Source organism: Protopterus annectens, chromosome 6.part1 (genome assembly GCF_019279795.1).
Source record: "Protopterus annectens isolate FY-2018-M chromosome 6.part1, PAN1.0, whole genome shotgun sequence".
Taxonomy (NCBI): domain Eukaryota; kingdom Metazoa; phylum Chordata; order Ceratodontiformes; family Protopteridae; genus Protopterus; species Protopterus annectens.
The window spans coordinates 91,199,369-91,222,498 of NC_056738.1; positions in this window are offsets into that span (position 1 = coordinate 91,199,369).

A 23,130-nucleotide genomic window follows, 5' to 3' on the forward strand; every position below is an offset into this window, starting at 1 on the left:
TTTCTCTAAAGTTGCTACAGAAAACAATATCAGTCAGTCTATTAACCTACCAGTTTTTTTTCCCAATTTTCAAAACAAGGGTGAATACACATTGCATATCCATGGTGTTCATAGGCAGTTGTGTTTTTATCTGGACAGGACAAAGTCTTTTAGAAATCCAGTCAACTGTTCATATCTTTCTCAGATTTTAGAAAGGGGGCAGAAGTTTCCAGACCCACACTGGCTAAACAGCTATGGGATTGCATTTACTTTATTCTTTGAAAGGTATTCCATTATCTAAATGTGTCAAAGCTCATTCTATGAGATCCTTGGCGACATCTCAAATTTTTTGCTCAAGAGTGTCAATTGATGATATTTGTGCAGCTGCCTCTTGGTCAAATTCTCATACCTTTATTATACATTACAAAGTAGACATTATCTTCAGGAATAGGGCTTCTTTTGGCTCTGCAGTGGTCCAGAATATCCATCCATGAGGGGCACCCTAGGTTATTGTAGCTGGGAACTCTGTCCAACAGGTTGAGGAATGAATGAAAATGACAATGTCAGATAAAGAAGTTATGTACTTATAACGTTCCATCTGTGTTCTCCATTTTCATTCTTCCTCAACCTCCCCGCCCTCCTTCCCCCATCCGTAGTTATGAAAGACCTGATGGAGATGCTTGTAGGAACCACAATTCCTATTTTGAGCCCCTGAACTGTGAATATATGTTAACAGCAAACTCGATCTGAGGTAATCTGGGGGAATGAGGCATTACAGGGTGGAGAGCTTGTAAAGCGGCCAAGTTGGATCCCAGGGTCAGATCCAAAACCCAGAGGTTGAGGAAGAATAAAAATGGAAAACACATGGAAAATTATGGTAAGCCCACAACTTCTTTTTCTAGGTGGGTTTTTCCTGCTAAATTTACTCAGACTCCCGATTCTCAGAAAACACCTTTTCAGGACAAAGCAGGTTCCATCTGACTGTTTCCCCCTTTCCTTAGTCAGGTTCCTTTATCTCTTCATCTTCCTCTGTCCCTTCCCATTGGTTAAGGATCACTCAAGACTCTTGGGTTCTGTCCTGTCATCTGGTAGGGTTACTTCATGGTGTGGAAATCCCTTCCTCCCTTTCTGGGCATCACTCATCCTCCTCAGGAACAGTTTCCTTTCTTTCCAGAATTACTTCAGGACCTTCATTCTCAAGGCACTATTCAAGCTGTTCTCCCTTCCCAGGAGGTAAAGGGGTTTTATTCCAGAATGTTTCTGGTTCCTAGGAAGGAAGGCATCTGGAGGTCCATGCTGGACCTCTCTCAGCTCAATACCTTTCTGAAGATCCCTTCCTTCCAGATGTTATCTCTTCAGACCCTGTTTCCTCTTCATCTTTTTCTTCTTCCTCCCCAGATTTTCTTGGTCTCTCTGAATCTCAAGACTGCTTATCTTCACATCCCGATTCATCCCCTTTTCTGGACTTTTTTTTTGCATTTCTCTGTTTCTTCCTTGCATTTTCAGTTCTCTGCATTGCCCTTTGACATTTTTACTGCCTCAAGGGTTTTTATCAAATGCCTCACTCCTGTGATTGCTTTTTGCAGGATGAGAGGAGTTCAGATCTTTCCTTATCTGGGCAACCTCCTCATTCAGGCTTCCTCCCCCAAGTCCTTGCTTCAGCACCTTCAATATATTGTTTGCCACCTGCAAAGCCTGGGGTTTACAATAAACTTCTAGAAAGCAGCCCTGGTTCCTTCTCAGGATCATGTGTTCCTCAGTTGCAGACTCCAGACCATCCCTATACTGGTCTCCCTGCCTCCTCCCAAGGCTCTTTCTCTGATTGCCTTTTTTCAGTCACTTCTTCCTCAGGCTTCAGTTACAGCCAGGGAGTTTCTCCAGGATGTAGAATTATTGGTCTCAATCATTCCTATGGTACCTATAGCCAGGCTGTGTATGAGAAAACTGCAGTGGTTTCTTAGGACAGTATGGTTCCAACACTCTTATCCTTTAAATGTTCTAGTCCCTCTTCTCCCATGCCGGAAGCTTAAACTTCATTGTTGGATTCATCAGCGGTCTCACAACCCAGCACTTCCTTTTCAGCCCCCAGTCCCTGCTCAGGAACTTTTTCAGGTCCCTCAGACAGGGGGTATGGAGCCTCTTTCAGTCCTCTAAGGGTCCAGCATCTTTGGCCCCATCATCAGAAGTCAGTCCATGTCAATATCAAAGAGATAGCTCTCCTTCTCACCCCTCAGACCTTCCATTCTTTTTTGCTTCCAGGGCCTTTCAAAATCTTTACAGACAATACCACAGTAATGTGGTCCATCAGCAAACAAGGGGGGACATGGTCCTACCTTCTTTGCAGTCTGGCTGTTCAAGTTTGAGATGTAACTGTCCATAATCAAGTGACTCTTCAGGCTCTATATATCCCTTCAGAGCAGAATATAGTGGCAGACACTCCGAGCAGGTCTGTAACACAGGCTCAAGAATGGGATGCTTTACAGAGATGTGTTTCTGGACATTGTACATCTGTGGAGTACTCCTCAGCTGGATTTTATTGCCTTCTATTTGAACAGACAACTTCCTCTTTCTTGCACCAGAGTCCCAAGTCCTCTGGCCTGGAAGGTGGATGCGCTCTCTTTTTCTGGAAGGGGATGCTTTCTGTCCCTTCCCCTCATTCTGATATTCCTGCTCAAGATAGAGCAAGACTCCCCCAAAATCTTGTTGGTGACTCCCTTTTGGCCCAGACAGCATTGGTTCCCTCTTCTTCTGCATGTAGCCAAGGGCAGTCATCACAAGATACCTCACAGGGTGGACCTACTCACACAAGACGAGGGCTGTCTCATCCATCCTCGCTTGTCCACTCTTCAACTGACTTTGTGGGTGATAGGGTTTTGATTCCTTTTAGGCACTGTTTTCCTGAGGATGTACTTGAGGTTCTGCAGGAGGTCAGGAAACCCAATACCAGGAAATCCTATATGTCCAAATGGAAGAAATTTTCTGTTTGGTGCCTTGCTCACAATCAGGATCTAGTTTCTGTGGAGATCCATCTGGTTCTGTTTTATTTGTGTAAATTGATCCATGCTGGATTGGCTTATTCTTCAGTTAAAGCTCACCTTTCAGCTCTCTCTGCTTCTCTGTCTTTAGCTTCTCATCTGCCCTCTGTGTTTGAGATTGAGCAATTTCTTAAAGGTGTCCTTCATATCAGACCTCACAGGAAGCCTATTCTATCTTCCTGGATTCTTTTTTTGTTCTTGAAAAAAACTGACTAAGGGTCCTTTTGAGCCTACAGCTTCAGCGTCCTCAGCATTGTACAAGGAATAATGTTCTTCTTTTAGCCCTTACTTCAGCTAAGAGAGTATCTGAACTCCAGGCTGTTATGGCTGGACCTCTTTTTTTTTCATAGGGACAGGATGTCTCTTTTTATTAATCCTTCTTTAGTGCCCAAGGTGGGTAATGAATTGTCTCTTAATCAGTCTTTTAGTTTGCCCTCCTTTTTCCTTGTCTGCAGTCTTCTTCTAGTTAGAAGGTCCTTCATATCTTGCAATTGTGTAGGTAGCACAGATACCAGGTGTCTAGGTTTGATTGTTTCTAAGAAAACCATTTCTTCATGGATCTCTAAGGCTACTTTTTTTGTTGCGTCTTTCATGGGGAAAGTCTTTCTACCAGGGCCATGGCTTCCTCTCTTGCTTTTTTCAAAGGATTGGATACCACTTCCATCCTTGAGGATGTCACTTGGACCTTTTTCCATACCTTTATTAAGCATTACAAATTGGTTGTTGTTTCCAGAGCAAAAGCTGGCTTTGCCAGAGCTATCCTGCATGGGTTTCTTGAGGGCTTTGCTGGGCCTTCCTCCTCCCAAGTTTCCTTTTGTCTTTTCTTTGTTTTTTTAGTAACATCACTTCTGTTTATTTATCCTTTTTAAACAAAAAGCATCTTTATTAAATAATTGTGTATGGCATAGGCAGTCTTTCATTTATATAAATGAAACTCAGCCATAACGACACAATCTCAGTTGCAAACATTATACATTACCAACCATGCTGACACAGCTGTCGAGACAAACATTATACATCATTTTTAATATATCCAGTCATTTTCAGCCAGTCATTACATAGCTCATTCAAATCCAGCCTTCTTTTAAACATCATTCTTCCTCTGCATGTATTGATCCCACATTTACCATTTTTCCCTATGAAATTTGCTGCTACCCTTTTCTAAAGATCCAATTTCCAGTTGTTTTCTCTGTTACTAACTTTGCCACTTCTAGTAAGGTTGGTTTAGACTTTGATTTCCGTTTTCTAGTAATTGTTTTTTGGCAGCAATCATAATTAGACTCGGCAAGGCCTTACTATGTCTAAGCAATTCTGATTCTGTACTATAGCTCAAAATCATTTACCCAGTCACTCCAATTTGCTCACCCAGCATCTCTATGGAGCAGTCTCCAGGGAATCTTCAAAGTCTGACAACTCATTACACTCCCAGAAAATATGTTCCCAGTTACCTCTTTCTTCCCCATCACACCTCCAACATTTGCTGTCTACCTGAAGAAAAATTCTTCAGAGTCTACTTGAGTTATGAAAATAACTATGTAAACATTTCCAGGCAAATATCCTAAATCTTCTAGATTTTACTGTATATTTGAGAGATACATATATCCTCCCATTGTTTCTTTGTAAATTGCTTATCCGATCTCTCTTCCCAATCCTTCCTAACCTCCTCTGATTGATTCTTATAGTTATCATGCATTATTTTATATGCTCTACTAATTATTCCTTTAATGGCTACTTTTGTTCTAGATTCTACTACAAAAACCCTACCAGTGCTGGTCTTTTATTTAGGATCCCCCATTTCTTTCTCTTTGCCTATACTCATATCCAAACTCTTGATATGGAAAGCAGTGTCTTACTTATAGCCCAAATAAATTATTGGTGTCTTCCCATTGTATTACCTTTCCCTCTCTAGTTATTTCCTCCTGATACCTTGGTTTCTTTGCCAGTTTTCTCCAATATATTCCAGCCCCCTCTTACCTGTTTTCTCTATCCCTAATTGCAATCATCCCTATCATCAGAATCTCCTTTTTCCATTCCCATGTTCCTTAGTTCTTAGAATACTTTCTGCTACTTTATAAATATAACAGTCTATGTGATTATTGTTGCTCTCCTTAAATGTCTGCTTCCAAAATCCCAGTCTCTCCTTGTTTCTTCAGCCCCCCCCCCTTTTGTCATCTCTTTCCACTTTGAATTACAGTTTTCTGCTTTTGCTATGTATAGGAGCCTTAACTGTGTTGCTATGAAATACCCCTTCAACTTGGGCAATCTCAGTCTGCCCTGTTCTTTTGGAAGAATAAGCTTATCCCACTTGACTCTTGCTGTCTTCCCTTCCCAGATAAAAGACTTCAGATCTTTATTAATTGCTATCCACAACTTCTCCTCTGGGTGATAAAAAAATGCCTGACTTGTGTTTAAGACTAAAGGGACTAAAACATTTTAAATGCTTGTATCTTGCTATCGATAGTGATATAACAGAGCTTCCATTTTCTCAATATTTGTATCATCTTTTTAGTCTCTTCCCACATATGCTTAACTGACACACCGGTATCATTTTAATCCATACTCCTAAATACTTCATTTTATCCTATCCCACCAAGTATGGTAATTGCTGGACCAATTCATATCTGGATACACCTATTGCTTTTGTTTTAACTTCATTAATTTTGTATCCCAGAAACATTTGAAACTGTCTCAATATGTTCCACAGCACTGTAAAATCCCTTTCTGGATTTGTCATGTATAAAATAATGTCATCTGCAGATAAAGCCAGCTTTTCATGACTACCATGCCAGTTATATCCTTGAATTTCTGAGTCCCTTATTTTCTTTGCAAATGGTTCTGACTATAATGCAAATAAAGGAGATAGGACCCCCCTGTCTGGTTCCTCTGCTCAAGCAGAGATTATCAGAGAGGACTTTGCCCACTTTAGTTTTCACCTCCAGTCCCTCCTATATTTTCCTAATCAACCTTATATTTTTTTCAGGGAATGCAAATGCTTCTATCACTGTGCTCATAAAATCCCAGCTTACTCTGTTAAATGATTTCTCTGCATCAAGACCCACCAACAACAGCAGTATTTTCTTACATTCTACTTCCCTCTGGATCACTGTTCTGTTACCGTCAAATGTTTGCCTCCCCTCCACAAAACCACATTGATCCATATCTATCACTTTTGCCATTCTTTTAGCCATTATATACATAAAGACTTTATATTTATGATTTAGTATTGAAATGGGCTTGTATGAAGCAGGATCTGATGGATCTTTAACCTATTTAGGTATTACAGCTACTACCACTTTCTTCCAGGATGTTGGCGCTTCTCCTCCTCTTAAAATACTGTTAAACAAAACCTTCCAGACCTTTACAGTTTTCCCCTCCTAGCTTCCAAACATCCACAGGAATACCATCCATTCCTGGAGACTTTCCTGTGGATTGGTTATACATCACCATTTTTATTTCATCTCCTCCTTTCCTAGCTGTAAGTCATTGAGCCTCCTCTCCCCCTAACCTTGGCATATTTAATTATTCCGTAAACATTTCTATTTGTACCTTTTCTTGATTTCCACATTTCTCTGCTTTATACAGACTTTCATAGTATTTCCAAAATATTTCTATTACTTCTACATGACCTCTTGTTGTCTTCCTTGTTTTAGGCTCCCTAAGCTTGCTGACAAAGTTTTCTACTTTTTGTTGCCTTAGTCATGGTAAAAGTTTTTGTGCTATAGAGTTATCAAAAAACAATTGCTTAAAAGCAGTCTTTCTAAACTCATACATATTTGTGAGGTAATCCCTTATTTTCTGTTTAGCCTTCTGCAATTGCTCCAATTCTTGATCTGTGAGATTTCCCCTATTTTGCAATACTTTAACATTTGTCAGTCCCTCTAAATAATTCTTGTTACTTCTTAGTCATATCTCCCTTACTATTTCCACCCTAATTTTAAATTCCACTTTAATTTTATTCCACTCCCTAGCTATATTTTCAGAAGACATTTCTGTCTTCTGTAATAGCTCCTGAATAATTTCTACTACCCATTCCTTCTGTTCCTCTCTTTTCAACCAATAGGTGGGAAAGCACTGTCTCTCATTTCTATTTCATTACCCTGTGTTTTTATAATTATTGTTGGTGCATAATCTGAAATAGCTATTAGGTGTGTATCAAGACCTTCAATTAAATGCACATGTTCTTGTGAAATGTAAATTCTTTCTAACCTAGCCCAGTTTTTGTATCTTGGGGAATAATATGTAAATTCACTCTGAACTCTTAGTACTGAATTCACATCTTTCTTCCCAAATATTTTCATAAATTTCTTTAAAAATCTACCCTGCTCCATTATATTTTCCCTTCTGGGCCCCCAGACACATCTTCACTGTTGCATATCAAATTCCATTCACCACCAATAAGTAATATTCCTTGCTGAAAGCTGATCATTTCTCCTAGAATTTTCTTAAGCTCCATTATAGCAGTTTTTGGTGGAATATAAATACATACCAGTGTAATCCTCCTCCCTTGCCAGTGGCCCCTTAGTACTACAAATCTGCCATTATTGTCTTTTTTATCCTCTTCTTTTACTTTTGGAGTTCCTCTTGCAATTAATATAAATACTTCTCTCTTCCTTTGCCCCAAGTATTCCACTGAATAACCATCCTGAAAACCTTTCTTTATCAAATTCACGTTCATGTCTTTCCAAGTGTGTCTCCCCTATAGCATAGCTTTTTGCACTCTGCATTTGTAATATAGTTCACTACTCTTTCTTTTTTGAATTTATATGTGAGACCATTAATGTTTAAAGACATTATAGAAAGAAGCATGTTCTTGACGGATTATTATTCCCACATTTTATGTATAACAGCTTTTATCTTAAATGTCAAGTTCCAGCTTTTGTGTTACATGCATGCACTGTGTGGCAGGTTACTCTTTTATGCAATTGTTTCTTATCTCTATCTGAGCCAGTGTCACATCTTGCAGAACTTTTTATTTTATTGAAAACCCTCAAACACAAATAAACACACACACCCAATACCCCCTAAAAACTATTAACTTAATAATAACACACAAAACTATGTACATCTACAAATATGGAAGTTTTGTCCTAATAAGAACAAATGTTCCAAACTGACAGCCACACACACACACTAAACTAAAAGAGAGATTATCCATACTTAGAAGCATGGTAGAGCCTGTGATTATATTGTGCCATCTGGTTTTGCCTTATCTTTATAGCTCCATCAGCTGGGAAAACACTTGAATGCTTTCAGAAAACATTTTCTCCAGCAATTTCACTTTATTAGATTGTCTGCTAGAGACATGAGAACCAGATACAAAACTGTTTACTAGAAAAAAAGCCGTATAATCAATATTCTTTTTCATTTACTTGCTTTCTCTTAAAACTTGTTGTCATATAAAGCTAATGTCCTTAACACAGTCATTCCCTATGCAAGAATGAGAAAAAGCACTGTTTCTTTTGTTGAGCTCATTTAACCAGATTTCTTTTTTTTTGTTGTTGTTTTACATTGTAGTGCCTACATTTCTTAAATCTGAACAAGGAGAATGAGAGAAGGGAGAAAGATATAAAAAGAAAAAACAGGAGTACTTATTTACATTATTGTCCCCATTAAACTTAAAAATGACTGAAAAAATGTATAACATGCAAAGAAAATCATGCACCATTTAAATCGTACTATTTTTTAAACACCTTTGCTGAATGATCACGTGTGACATAGGCACATTTACATTTATATAAAAGTAATCAAACTGTATTAACAAGTTAAAATTAGCAGGCATTATGCTTCACATATATTGCAGTATATCATATAACCTAAGCAACATTGCATAAATCATTCAATTCCTGCCCCTTTTTTTATAAACAAGAAACATCTTTATTAAACCATCACATATGATGTAAGCAATCATATGTTTATATAAATGAAAACAAACCACACCAACACAACCCTAGTTACAAGCATTTTACATCACAAACCATACTGACACACTCCCAGTTGCAAACATTATACATCACTTTTAATCTACCCAATCGTTTTCATTCAAACATTACATAGGTCATTTAAGTCCTGCCTTCTTTTAAACCTCATTTCTCCCTGTATGTATTCTTCCCACAATTCCCATTTTTTCTATCTAGTTTACTCCTACATTTTTCTAAAGATCAGAATTCCATTTGTTTTATCTTTGTCACTATATTCACTGTTTCTAATATAGCTGGTTTAGATTTCCATTTTCTAGTAATTGCTTTTTTGCCAGCCACCATAATTAGAGACTGCAAGGCCTTACCATGTCTAGGCAATTCTGATTCTGTATCATAGCTCAGAAAAATCATCTCCCTCTTCACACAAATGTAGTCACCCAGCATCTCCAAAAATGCATCCTGCAAGGATTCCTTAGTCTGCCAACTCACTGCACTCCCAGAAAATATGTTCTCAATTACCTCTTTCTTCCCCGTCACACCTCAAACATTTGCTATCTACCTGAGGAAAAATTTTCTGGAGTCTACTTGGGGTATAAAAATATCTATGTAAACATTTCCAATAAAAAATCCTAAATCTTCTAGATGTTGCTTATTTGGGAGACATACATATATCCTCCTATTATTTCTTTGTGAATTGTGTATCCAGTCTCTCTTCCCAATCCTTTCTAATGTCCTCTGATTGATTCTTATAGTTATCATGCAGTATTTTATATGCTCTACTAATTATTCCTTTTTTAATGGCAGCTTCTGGTCAAGATTCTACTAAAAACTCTACCAGTGCTAATCTCTTGTTTAGGACCCCCCTGTTTCTTTCTCCTTGTGTATATAGTGATATAAGTCCTTGATAGAGAAGGCAACCTCTGTAGTTATTTGCTGCAAATACCTTGGTTCCTTTGCCAGTTTTCTCTGATAAATTCCATCCCCATGTTGCTTATTGTCTATATCCCTAATTGTAGTCGTCTCTGTTGGCAGAATCTTTTTTCTCATTCCCATGCTGGCTTAAATACTTTCTGCTACTTTGTGGATATAATATTTTGTATGATTATTGTTATTCTCCTTAAAGGCTTTCATCCAAAATTCCAGTCTCTCCTTGTTTCTTGAGCTTCCTCCCTGTTTCAGTATCATCCCTTTCCAATTTGAATTATAGTTTTCTGCTTGTGGTATGTATAGGAGCCTTAACTGTTTAGTTCTGAAATGCACTTTCAAATTGGGTAATCACAATCCTTCATGTTCTACTGGAAAAATCATCTTATCCTACTTGACTCTTGCTGTCTTGCCCTCCCAGATAAAGTCCTTCAGCTCTTTATTAATTGCTATCCACAACTTCTCCTCTGGTTGATAAAAAAATATCCCTGGCCTGTGTATAAGACTAAAGGGACTAAAAACATTTGACTGCTTGTATCTTACTATCCATATCCGTATAACAAAGTTTCCATTTTCTCAATGTTTGTATTATCTTTTGTTTGTTCTCTTCCCACATATCCTTAGCTACCATACCAGAATCTTTTTTTTAATCCATACTCCTAAATACTTCATTTTATCATGTCCCCATAAATAAGGATATTACCAAACCAGTTTGTGTGTGGGCACACACTTTACTGCTTTTGCCTTTGTTTGAGCTTCATTAATTTTGTATCCCAGAAAGATTTGAAACTGTCTCAAAATGTTCCACAGCACTGTGATGTCTCTTTCTGGTTTTGTCAGGTATCATTTGCAAATAGAGCCAGCTTTTCTTGGCTCCCATACCAATTGTATCCTTGAATTTCCGAGTCCCTTATTTTCTTTGCAAATGGTTCTAAATATAATGTAAAAAAGAAAGGGGAAAGGGGACACCCCCTGCCTGCTTCCTCTGATCAAGTAGAAATTATCAGAAAGGACCCCACCCACTGTAATTTTCATTTCTGATCCCTCATATAGCCTCCTAATCAGCCTTATAATGTTTTTCAGGAATGCAAATGCTTCCATTGCCCTGTTCATAAAGTCCCAGCTTACTCTGTCAAATCCTTTCTCTACATCAAGACCCATCAACAACAGTGGTCTTTTCTTATATTCTGCTTCCTTCTGGAGCATCACTGTTCTGTTAATATTGCCAAATGTTTGCCTCCCCTCCACAAAACCACACTGATCCATGTCTATTAATTTTGCCATTACTTTTGTCATTCTTTTAGCCATTATATACACGGACACTTTATAATCATGGTTTAGTATTGAAATGGGCATGTATGGAGCTGGGTCCAATGGATCCTTACCCTGTTTAGGCATTACAGCTACCACTGCTTTCTTCCAGGGTGTTGGTAGTTCTCCTCCTCTTAAAATACTGTTAAACAAAACCTTCCAGATCTTTATCAGTTTTTTTCTCTCCTTGCTTCCAAACTTCCACAGGAATACCATCTGTCCCTGGGGACTTTCCTGTAGATTGGTTATACATCACAATTTTTATCTCATTTCCTCCTACCCTAACCATTAGTAATTGAGTCTCATTTACCTCTAGCCTTGGCGTATTTATTTCATCAATAAACATTTCCATGTGTATATTTTCCTGATTTCCATATTTCTCTGCTTTATACAGACTTTCATAGAATTTCAAAAATATTTCTAATACCTCTGCAGGATCTCTTGTTACCTTCCTTGTTATAGGCTCTCTGAGCTTGGCAACAGCCCTTTCTGCTTTGTTACCTGAGTTGTTATGCTAAAAGTTTTTGTGCTCAAGTGTTATTATCAAAAAACAGTTGCTTAACAGCAATCTTTCTAAACTTGTGCATATTGTTGAGGTAATCCCTTAGTTTCTCCTTAGCATTCTGCAGTTGATCTTCTTCTTGTTCTGTGAGATTCCCCCTATTCTACAGTACTTTAACATTTGTCAGTCCCTCTAAATAATTTTTGTTACTTCTTAATCATAGCACACCCTATTTTTAAACTCTACGTTAATTTTATCCCATTCTCTAGCTATATAGCTATATTTTACAAGAAGTTTCAGCCCTCTCTAATAATCTCCACTACCCATTCTTTAAATTACTCTCTTTTCAACAGATAGGTGGGAAAACACCAGTGCCTCATTTTTATTTCATTACCCTGTGTTTTTATTTTAGTTGTTAGTGCCACATGATCTCAAATATTTATTGGATGTGTATCAGGAACTTCAGTTAAATGCACATGTTCTTGTGAAATGTAAATTCTGTCTAGCCTAGCCCAGTTTTTATATCTTGGGGAATAATATGTAAATTCACTCTGAACTCCTGTTATTGAATTCACATCTTCCATGTCAAGTATTTTCATAAATTTGTTCAAAAATCTACCCTCCTTTGTTATACTTTCCCTTCTGAGCCCCAGACACATCTTCACTGCTGCAAATCACATTCCATTCCCCACCTATAAGTAATATTCCGTGGTGAAAACTGATTATTTCTCCCAGAATCTTCTTAAGCTCCATTATATCAGTTTTAGGTTGAATATAAATACATGCCAATGTAATCCTCCTCCCTTGCCACTTGCCCCTTAGCGCTTCAAGTCTGCCATTACTATTTTTTTATCTACTTCTATCACTTTTGGAACTCCTCTTGCAGTTAATATAAAGTACTCCTTTTTTCCTTTGTCCCAGGTATTCCACTGAATAACCATCCTGAAAACCTTTCTTTATAAAATTCACATGTTCAATTCTTTCTAAGTGTGTCTCCTGTAACATAGCTATTTGCACTGTGCATTTTTTAATGTAGCTCACTACTCTTTCTTTTTTGTGTTTATCTGTGAGACCGCTGACATTTAAAGACATTACAGAAAACATCATTGCATTAAAAAGTTATTATTCCCATCTTTTATGTATAACACTTGTTTTGTTAAATGTGTAGTTACAGCTTTTGTGTTAAATGCATACACTATTTTGCAGATTGAACTTTTATACAGTTGTTTCTTGTCAGATCTACTTCACTTCTCTGAAAACTCATTTCACCGAATTTCATTTCACTGAGACCAAATCGCCAAAAGCTCAAATTACCGAAAACCCATTTCACCAAAAGTAGTGGCAGTGTATATGCCATTTTCCCCACTGTAGTGCGATCCTGGAGTTAGTATGTATAGTTGGGGGGTATAGGGCACATCTCCCCACACTGGGAGGTGTGGGGCGCATAGACCCCACCTAGTTTGGTTAAAAACGACTTACTTACACTCATAACAGAAACTGGACAATATAAAACCAAGCTCAACCCCCCCCAACTATATATAATAACTCCAGGATCGCACTACAGTGAGGAAAAGGGCATATACACTGCCACTGCGATTTGGTCTTGGTGAAATGAGTTTTTGGTGAAGTGAAGTAATTCCTTTTTGTCATATCCATTTGAGCCTATGTAAACATTTTAGACAACTTTTTGTTTTATTGAAAGCCCTCAAACAAAAAAAGAAATGCGCCCCAATACTCCCTTAAAACCTCTTAACTTAATACTAACAGACAAAATTATGTACATCTTCAAATATTGAAGTTTTACTCTCCTAATATGAAAAAAAGCCCCAAACTGACAGCCACACTGACGGACTTGAGTTAACCTTAAAGAAAGGTTATGGATAATAAATTACATGGTGCTGCCTGCGCTTCTATTAAGTGCTAGTTGTTTTTGTCTTAGATTTATAGCGCATTTGTGAGAAAGTTTCTTCTATTATATCATATCCTAAAACTTATATCAACCTTAAACTTTTCCTCATTTCCTCCCTCATAGCTGTTGCTGGCATTAGGAATATCTTGGCATTTTCAACTAACTTCTTTTTCTACTAATTGCTTTTTAGTAGTCTGTGGTATCATTGGTGATACTTTTCCTTAACTAACTTTTAATAAGGTATTTCTCCGTATTACTATAGTTGGTAACCTTGTCCTTTCTTTTTTATTCTTTTCTACGTACAAAAAAAAATGTATATGTCTAGTTTAACTGTTGTTTTTTCCTGATTGTAATGTCTGACAAACCTACAGGTTTTAAAAAATGCACTTCTTGTGGGTATAAGATCCCAAACTCAGATGCCCACAAGGAGTGCATTTATTGCCTTGGTCCTGACCATTTACATATGTCCTGCACAGTCTGCTCTACTTTCAATCATAGAGCTTTGGCTGACAAGTGTACAAACTTATGTTTAAGGGTTTACTTCCTGCTACTTTGTCTTCCAGGGCTCAAACCCCTTCAAAATCCAGCAAGGTAGCTTCTTTAGAGCACAAGAAGGGGTCTTCTCTGGGGGATTCCAAGATGGCTGCACATTGAGTAACAGCTTATTTCTAGCTCTCTCAGTGTGAAAACAGAAACTAGGCAGAGAAGGCAAGTTGACATGGGTTTGTAGGCAAATTTCAGTAACTGGCTAGTAAGTTCACTGCCTGGATGCCAGAAATAAAGACATACAGAAGACCTAGAAAAAATCCGCTACAAAAAATGAGGAAAAAACACCGACTGGGGAAAGGTCTGCAGCTGTTCAGCAAAAAGCAATGCAACCTTCATATATGGCTTCCAGTAACCTACAGGAAGATACAAGACAACTGCATACAGACCTGGTTAAAATAAACAAACACTGATGGAGTATATCAGCAATAACATAAGGCTGCAAAACTGTAAGAAGCTTTAAACAGATATTCAGATGAGATGATAAAGCTGCAAAAATCAGAGGTCGAAATAAAGAAAAGGTTGGCTGAATATGAGACTGCTCAGGAAGAGATGTGTCAAAAAAATAATAGAATTAGTTGACGAGCACATGGGGAAAACCTGAGATTTTCAGCTATACCAGAGAAGCTGGAAGGAATAGACTGCATTAGTTTCATGAAAGTAGAAATAAGCAACTGGACTGGTATTCCACAGCAGGAGTTGTTAGATGAAAGGGCACATTGTGTGTGCGCTCCAAACTTGGCTATAAGAAAGCAACATAGACTTTTAATAGTAGAGATGCAATCCTACCAACAGGAGTTGATTCTGACAAAATTCTGGCAGAAGGACAAAGTACTAAAAGTGAGAGACAACAGAGTGTTTGTGAAGAATGACTACTCATTATACACCAGAGAGAAGAGGAGCAAATTTATTCCACTATTCAGGGAATGCCAAGATGCGGGTGGGTGATTCAAACTGCTGTACCCAGCTGTGGGGACAAAATAATTGTTTGATGAAGTACATGCTAAGGAGAAAATACAAACATTTGTCCAACAAAAAGTAAGCTATGAAACAGAAGGAGATTCTGCTTCTTATTCTTTTGATAAAAAAAGACCAGCGAGAGACGGTACCTGTGAAACCTTTTCAAAATTTTCAACGGAAAATGGAGAGAAGGAAGGGAGCACAAGAGTTAACTAGAAGAATTGAGAGTACGTTGGAAATGAAGTGGAGACAGGATTTCAGAGATGAACAGTAATAAAACCAGTAACTTAAGATGGGATTGCAGTGCAATAATTGTATTTGTGAAATATGACAGAACAAAAAATCTGAAAATATTGGACTTTTTCAGAATTTGTTGGACTTGTGGGGGACTATAAAACATATGTCCTTAATGTTTGGAAAAGTGCTTTGAAGAGGGGAAGAGGAAGGAGAAAGTTAACTGTAAGTAAAGATTTTGTGGCATGTAATTTTCTTTACGTGCTATTAGGTACAGTTTTTTCAGTTATTTTTAAGTGTAATGGGGATTGCAAACATGTGCTACTGTTCTTTTTTTTCTTTTCCTTCTGCCTTCTCTCTTTCTCCTTGTTCAGTTTTAAGAAATGTAAGCACAGCATTGTATAAAAAAGCATGGTTAAAAGCATGATAAAAAAATTAATGTGCTTTTTTTTCATTCTTGCATGAGGAAATGACTGGATTAAAGACCTTAGATTGATTTAGTAACACGTTTTAAGAGAGAGTATTTAAATGAAAACGAACACTGAATATTATGAGGCTTTTTTTCTAGCAAATACCAAGTAAACCCAGTAACAATTCTGCAGCCGGTCTTAATGTTTCCATGGAAACAATCTAATAGAGAAACTGTCTGCCTGGTTCTTATGTCTCCATAGAGACAATCTGATTAAGAGAAACTCCCTGCAGCCTGGTGGAGAGTGATTGGCTGAGGAAAAAAATAAAAAAAGAGATATTGGCTAGGAGATGATCTCTGAAAGCATTCAGGGGTTTTCCCAAAGTTGATAATGTTCTCTGAAAGGATACAGGGGTTTTCCAAGGTTGTTAATGTTCTCTGTAAACATTCAGGGGTTTTCCCAGCTGGAAGATCTATAAAGATAAGACAAAACCAATCAGCACTTAGTAGAAGCACAGAGTGCATCATGCGTCTTAGCATGGATGACTTTTCTTTTAGGTTAACTCAAGTCTCTGAGTGTGGTTGTCAGTTTGGGACTTTTGTTCCTATCAGGAGGGTAAAACTTCAATATCTGAAGATGTACATAGTGTTGAGTGTTCGTGTTAATACGTTTTAGGTAGTATTGGGCTGTGTTTTTTTTTTTTTTTTTTTTTGAGGGCTTTCAATAAAACAAAAAGTTTTATAAGATGTGACATAGGCTGAAATATATATGATAAGAAACAACTGTATAAAACTTCAACCTGCCAAACAGTGTAGACATGTAACAGAAAAGCTGGAACTAGACATTTAACAAAAAAGGTATTATACATAAAAGGTGGGAATAATAACGTTTTAATACAATGATGCTTTCTTTAATGTTTGTAAATGTAAATGGCTTCACAGGTAAATACAAACAAAAAGGAGTAGTGAACTATATTAAAAAATGAAGAGTGCAAATAGCTATGTTACAGGAAACACACTTAGAAAGAACTGAATGTGCAAATTCGATAAAGGTTTTCAGGATGGTTATTCAGTGGAATACCTGAGACAAAGTAAGAGAGGAGTACTTATATTAATTGCAAGAGGAGCTCCAATAGTGATAGAAAAAGATACAAAAGAATGGCAGATTTGTAGTGCTAAGGGGCTACTGGCAAGGGAGGAGGATTACACTAGTATGTATTTGCATTCCACCTAAAACTGCTGTAATGGAGCTTAAGAAAATTCTGGGAGAAATAATCAGTTTTCAGCAAGGAATATTACTTATAGCTGGGGACTGGAATTTGATTTACAGCAGTGAAGATGTGTCTTGAGGGCCCAGAAGGGAAAATATAACAAAGGGGGGTAGATTTTTGAAGGAATTTATTAAAATATTTGGCATGGAAGATGTGAATTCAGTAAGAAGGATTAAGAGTGAATTTACATATTATTCCCCAAGGCACAAAAACTGGGTTAGGCTGTACAGAATTTACATTTCACAGGAACATGTGCATTTAACTGAAGGTCTTGATACCCACCCAATAACTATGTCAGATCATGCACCAATAATAGCTAAAATAAAAACACAAGGTAATGAAATAAAAATGAGACATTGGCGCTTTCCTCCCTATCTGTTGAAAAGAGAGGAATTTAAGGAATGGGTAATGGTGATTATTCAGGAGCTGTTAGAGAAGATTGAAATTTCTTCTGAAAATCTAGATAGGGAGTGGGATAAAGTTAAGGTGGAGTTTAAAAATAGGGTGGAAGTAAAAGAAAGGAAGCTATGGTTAAGAAGTAACAAAAATTAATTAGCGGGACTAAAAATGTTAAACTATTGCAGAATAGGGAGAATTTCGCAGAACAAGAAGAGGATAAATTGCTGTTAAGGAACTGTTTTTGATGCTAACTCTATAGTACAAAACTTTTAGCATGACGACTCAGGTAACAGAAAGTACAAAGGGCTGTCACCAAATTTAAGGAGCCTATAACAAGGATGGTAACGAGATCCGTTAAAGCTATTAGAAATATTTTGGAGATTCTATGAGAGTCTCTGTAAAGCAGAGAAATATGAAAATCAAGAAAAGATAAAGGGAAATCTTTATGGAAGAATTAATTATGTCAATGTTAGAAGTAGATGAGGCTCAATTACTAACAGTTAGGGTAGGAGGAGATGAGATAAAAATTGTGATGTATAACCAATCTACAGGAAAGTCTTCAGGAATAGATGGTATTCCTGTGGAAGTTTGGAAGCTAGGAGGAAGAAACTGATAAAGATCTGGAAGGTTTTGTTTAACAGTATCTTAGGAGGAGAAGTACCACTGCCCTGGAAGAAGGCAGTAGTAGCTTTAATACGTAAAGAAGGTAAGGATCCATCAGATACAACTTCATGCAGGCCCATTTCAATACTCAACCAATGTTATAAATTGTTCATGTCTATAACGGCTAAAAGAATGGCAAAAGTAATGCCAAAACTGATAGATATGGATCAGTGTGGTTTTGTGGAGGGGAGGCAAACATTTGACAACATTAACAGAACATTGACGATCCAGAGGGAAGCAGAATGTAAGAAAATACCATTGCTGTTGGTGAGTCTTGATGCAGATAAAGCATTTGTAAGCATGGGCTTTATGAGCAGGGCAATGGAAACATTTGCATTTCTTGAAAAAATTATAAGGCTGATTAGGAAAATATATGAGGGCTCAGAGGCAAAAATTAAAGTGGATGGGGTCCTCTCTGATAATTTTTGCTTGATCAGAGGACCCAGGCAGGGGTGTCCTCTTTCCCGTATATTATTTCCATCATATTTAGAATCATTGGCAAAAAAAATAAGGGACTCAGAAATTCAAGAATATAATTGGTATGGTAGTTATGAAAAGCTGGCCTTATTTGCATATGATATTATTTTGTACATGACAAAACAAGAAAAAGAAATTACAGTGTTGTGGAACATTTTGAGACCGTTTCAGATCTTTTTGGGATACAAAATTAATGAAGCTAAAACAAAGGGAACAGCAGTAAATTATTTACCCACACATGAACTGGTTCAGGAATACCCATATTTATGGGGACATGATAAAATGAAATATTTAGGAGTATGGATTAAAAATAATTCTGGTATGGCAGTTAAGGATATGTGGGAAGAGACTAAAAAGGTAATACAAAAAGTGAGAAAATGAAAGCTTTGTTACATGGATATGGGTAGTAAGATACAAGTAGTTAAAATATTTTTAGCCCCTTTAGTCTTATACACAGGTAAGACATATTTTTAACAACCAGAGGAGAAGTTGTGGGTATCAGTTAATAAAGAGATGAAGTACTTTATCTTGGAGAGGAAGACGACAAGAATTAAGTGGGATAAGCCGATTCTTCCAGTAGAACAGGCCGGATTGGTATTGCCCAATTTGAAGGGGTATTTCAGAGCTACACAGTTAAGACTGTAGATAGCACAAGCAGAAAATTATTATTCAAAGTGGAAAAGGGATGATGATGAAACACAGGGCAAGTTCAAGAAACAAGGAGAGACTGGGATTTTGGATGCAGGCCTGTAAGGAGAATAAAAATAATCATGCAGAATATTATATCCATAAAGTAGCAGAAAGTATTCTAACAACTAAACCATTATGAGAATGGAGAAAGGAGATTCTACTGATAGGGATGAGTGCAATTAGGGATATAGACAGTAGGCAAGAGGGGAATGGAATTTATTGGAGAAAACTGGCAAAGGAACCAAGATATTGGGAGCAAATAGCTAGAGAAGCAAAGATGATATAACAGGAAGGCGCCAAGAATTTATTTGGACAGCAGGTTAGGGATTGCCTTCCCTATCAGGGAATGATATCAGGGTATAGGCAAAGAGAAAGAAATGGGGGGGGGGTCCTAAATGAAAGACCAGTACTGGTAGAGTTTTTAATAGAATCTAGAATAGTACCTGCCATTAGAAGATGAATAATTAGTAGAGCATATAAAATATTGCATGATAACTTTAGTAATCAGTCAGTGAAAGTTAGAAAGGATTGGGAACAGAGATTGGATAAGCAATTCACAAAGAAAGACTGGGAGGATATATGTTTGTCTCCTAAATATGCAACAAAATCTAGAAGATTTAGGGTTGTTGCCTGGATAGATTTTTTTTTATACCCAAAGTAGACTCCAGAGAATTTTTCCTCAGGCAGACAGTAAATGTTGGAGATGTGAAAGGGAGAAGGAAGTAATTGGAAACATATTTTCTGGGAGTGCAGTGAATTGGTGGACTTTAAGGATTACCTGCAGGATGCACTGTCAGAGATGCTGGGTGGGCAGATTGGTCTGATGAGAGAGATGATTTTTCTGAGCTATGATACAGAATTGGAATTGCATAGGCATGGTAAGGCTTTACTGTGTCTAATAATGATGGCTGCCAAACAAGCAATTACTAGAAAATGGAAGTCAAAATCCAAACCAGCTATACTCACTATACTCGAAGTAGTGAATATAGTAACATAGATAAAATAACTGAAATTGAGATTTTTAGAAAAGGGTAGGAGCAAACTACATAGGGAAAATGGGAATTGTGGAAACAATACATACAAGGGAGGAATGAGGTCTAAAAGGTGGCACAACTTAAATGAGCTATGTACTGTTTGAGTGAGAAAGATTGGGTAGGTTATAAGTGATGTGTAATGTTTGCAACTGGGAGTGTGTCAGTATGGTTTGTGATGTAAAATGCTTTTGACTAGAATTGTAATAGTGTGGTTTGTTTTCACTTATATAAATGTATGATTGCCTATGTAGTAAGTGATGGTTTAATAAACATGTTTCTTGTTTAAAAAAGGGCAGGAATTGAATAATTTGTGTAGTATTTCTTAGGTTATATGTTATATAGCAGTATATGTGAAGTATAATGCTTGTTATGATAAAGTAAAACAAGGTAAAGGAGCAAAGTCCGGTTGCAGAAAAAAATATTTTGTATCAAAGTAAACCAAACTGCAGTAGTGCAAGAAAATTTAATAACTCCAATAAAACTCACTGATTCAATACATAAAATAAAATATTAGCGCTTTCGTACATAACAGAGTACTTCTCCAGATCTACACAGTAATAGCAGTTACAATTTAAATAATGCAGCAATTAGTGCTGCAGATCACATGACTTAATAGGTTTAAGGGGAATGAACTCATTTAACCCCTTAGTCCCTGCAGCTTGTAAAAGTAACATCCATTTCACCTCTTGACATTCAGTCCTAGTTGTTATATCACCTCCTCTAACATTAGGCTGACAAATCTCTAATACTGAAAATTTAATAATGATTATTTCCCATCTGGGTAACATGTTTTGCAAGGGCATTTTTACTATCATTTCTCTGGATACTGTAAAGATGCTCACGTATTCGATCTCTCAAACACCTATTAGTCTTGCCCACATAAAACATTCTTCAGAGCTCACAGGAAGTTAAATACACAACATTCATTGTATTACAGTCAGCATATGCCTTAAGCTCATAGACATGTCCATTCATAGGGTGTACATACATATCATCATACATATCATCATTACTTACATAAGAACACATGGTACATTTCCGACAAGGAAAGGTCCCTGAAATAGCATTCTCTAAATGTACTTTGCAACAGTGTGACTTTGCAGAGCCTTTTAAGATGTCCTTTAATAACTCCCCATTCAATGGCACTTCCTTATTTGGGGCCATCGGTAAAGGATATGCTTACCTGCACTAAAAAAGATGGAAAAACCCCATCTGCCATATGGTTCAAGTTTTCTACACCTCAGAGAACTGTCTCCAAGAACCAGAGAGGCAGTAAGAAAATGTGGTTCCATAAATCTCAGGGACCCTTCCAGGATTTGCATGGGGAAAATTCCTACAGAGGCAGAGGGGGGAAATTTTAATGGTAGACTTCGCCCTAGAGACAGAGGAGGCCCACAAAACCAGGCCTTTAGAGATTCATTTTTTAGACAAGCCCTGTCAGTGTTCCTGAAGTGCTGCTTGACTGTCCTACTCTGGAGGCAGTCGAGGGTTGGTTTTGTTTGCACCTGGACATATATCACAAAAGACTCATGGGTGCTAAGAATAATATCCGGAGGTTATTGCATACCATTTTCCCTCCTTCTTCACTGGCAAAGGAAGAAACTTCCTGACATTCCACCCATTCAGAGGAAGGCAGCACCACAAAAAATCCAAAAGCTGCTAAAGAAAAGAGTCATCCAAAAGGTCTCTCCAGACCAGATAGGATTTGGAACTTATTCACACTTCTTTTTAGTGCCAAAGAAAAAGGAGACCTCGGACCCATTTTGGATCTAAGTAAATTGAATTAGTAGGTAAAGAAAGTGAAGTTCTGGATGGTCATGGTTCAGTCCATTCTGCCCAAGGACGCTTGCATGTCATCTGTAGATCTTCAGGACACATACTATTATATCTAAATAGACAGACAATCCAGAAGACTCCTCCACTTTTGGCTGGGATCTAGCCATTCCCAATTCAGAGGTCTGCTTTTTGGACTTACCACAGCAACCAGGGTGTTTAGCGAATGCATGGCAGTAGTCACAGCTCACTTGAGACTGAAAGGATTCCGGGTGTTTCCATATCTAGACGACTGACTCCTTAGCACCCCATCCAGGCACCAACTTCAACATGCCAGGGACTATTAGCTCCAAATTTGCACCACTTTGGGCATCATGATAAATCTTGCAAAATCAAAACTTGCACCAGTTCAGAGCCTGGAATTCATTGGGACAGTTTTAAACATAAGTACACAGATAGCATCTTTACCTCTCCACCACATTACTTCTATCAGAAATCAAGTTCAGGCTGTCCTTTTCCATTCATCTTCTCCAGCAAGGCTTCAAGCACTTAGGTCAATGTCAGCTGCCATAATACTTCCTCATGCACACTTTATGGGAGTTTTCAATGGGCTCTAGCTGTACTGTGGTCCATTCTATATCAACCCCTATCTTTTCAAGTCAAACTCACCCTGATTTGCAAGCAACACATTTGCTGGTGGATACAATCAGATGATTTTTTCTGGGCAGACCCTTTGTTCTACCAAACCCAGTACCTGCAGTGACCACCGATGCTTCTCAACTGGGGGGGGGGGGGATTTCTTGGGAGAAACTGTCCAAGGCATGTGGTTCCCCCTAAGAGACAAAGCTGCATATCAATGTCCTAGAAATGAGAGCAGCCTTTTTAGCATAGCAGGCATTTCAAGATGCTCTTCCCTTGGGGACTACTGCAATTCAGACCGACAACTTGTCTGTAGTCTGGTACATCAACAAGAAAGGAGGAACTTCCTCTTACCCCCTTTGCAGAGAGGGCATGAGGGTTTGGGAATAGGCGATCTCATCAGACCGCATTCCAATTGTGATGCACATCCTAGGGAAAGCCAACGTGCTTGAGAACA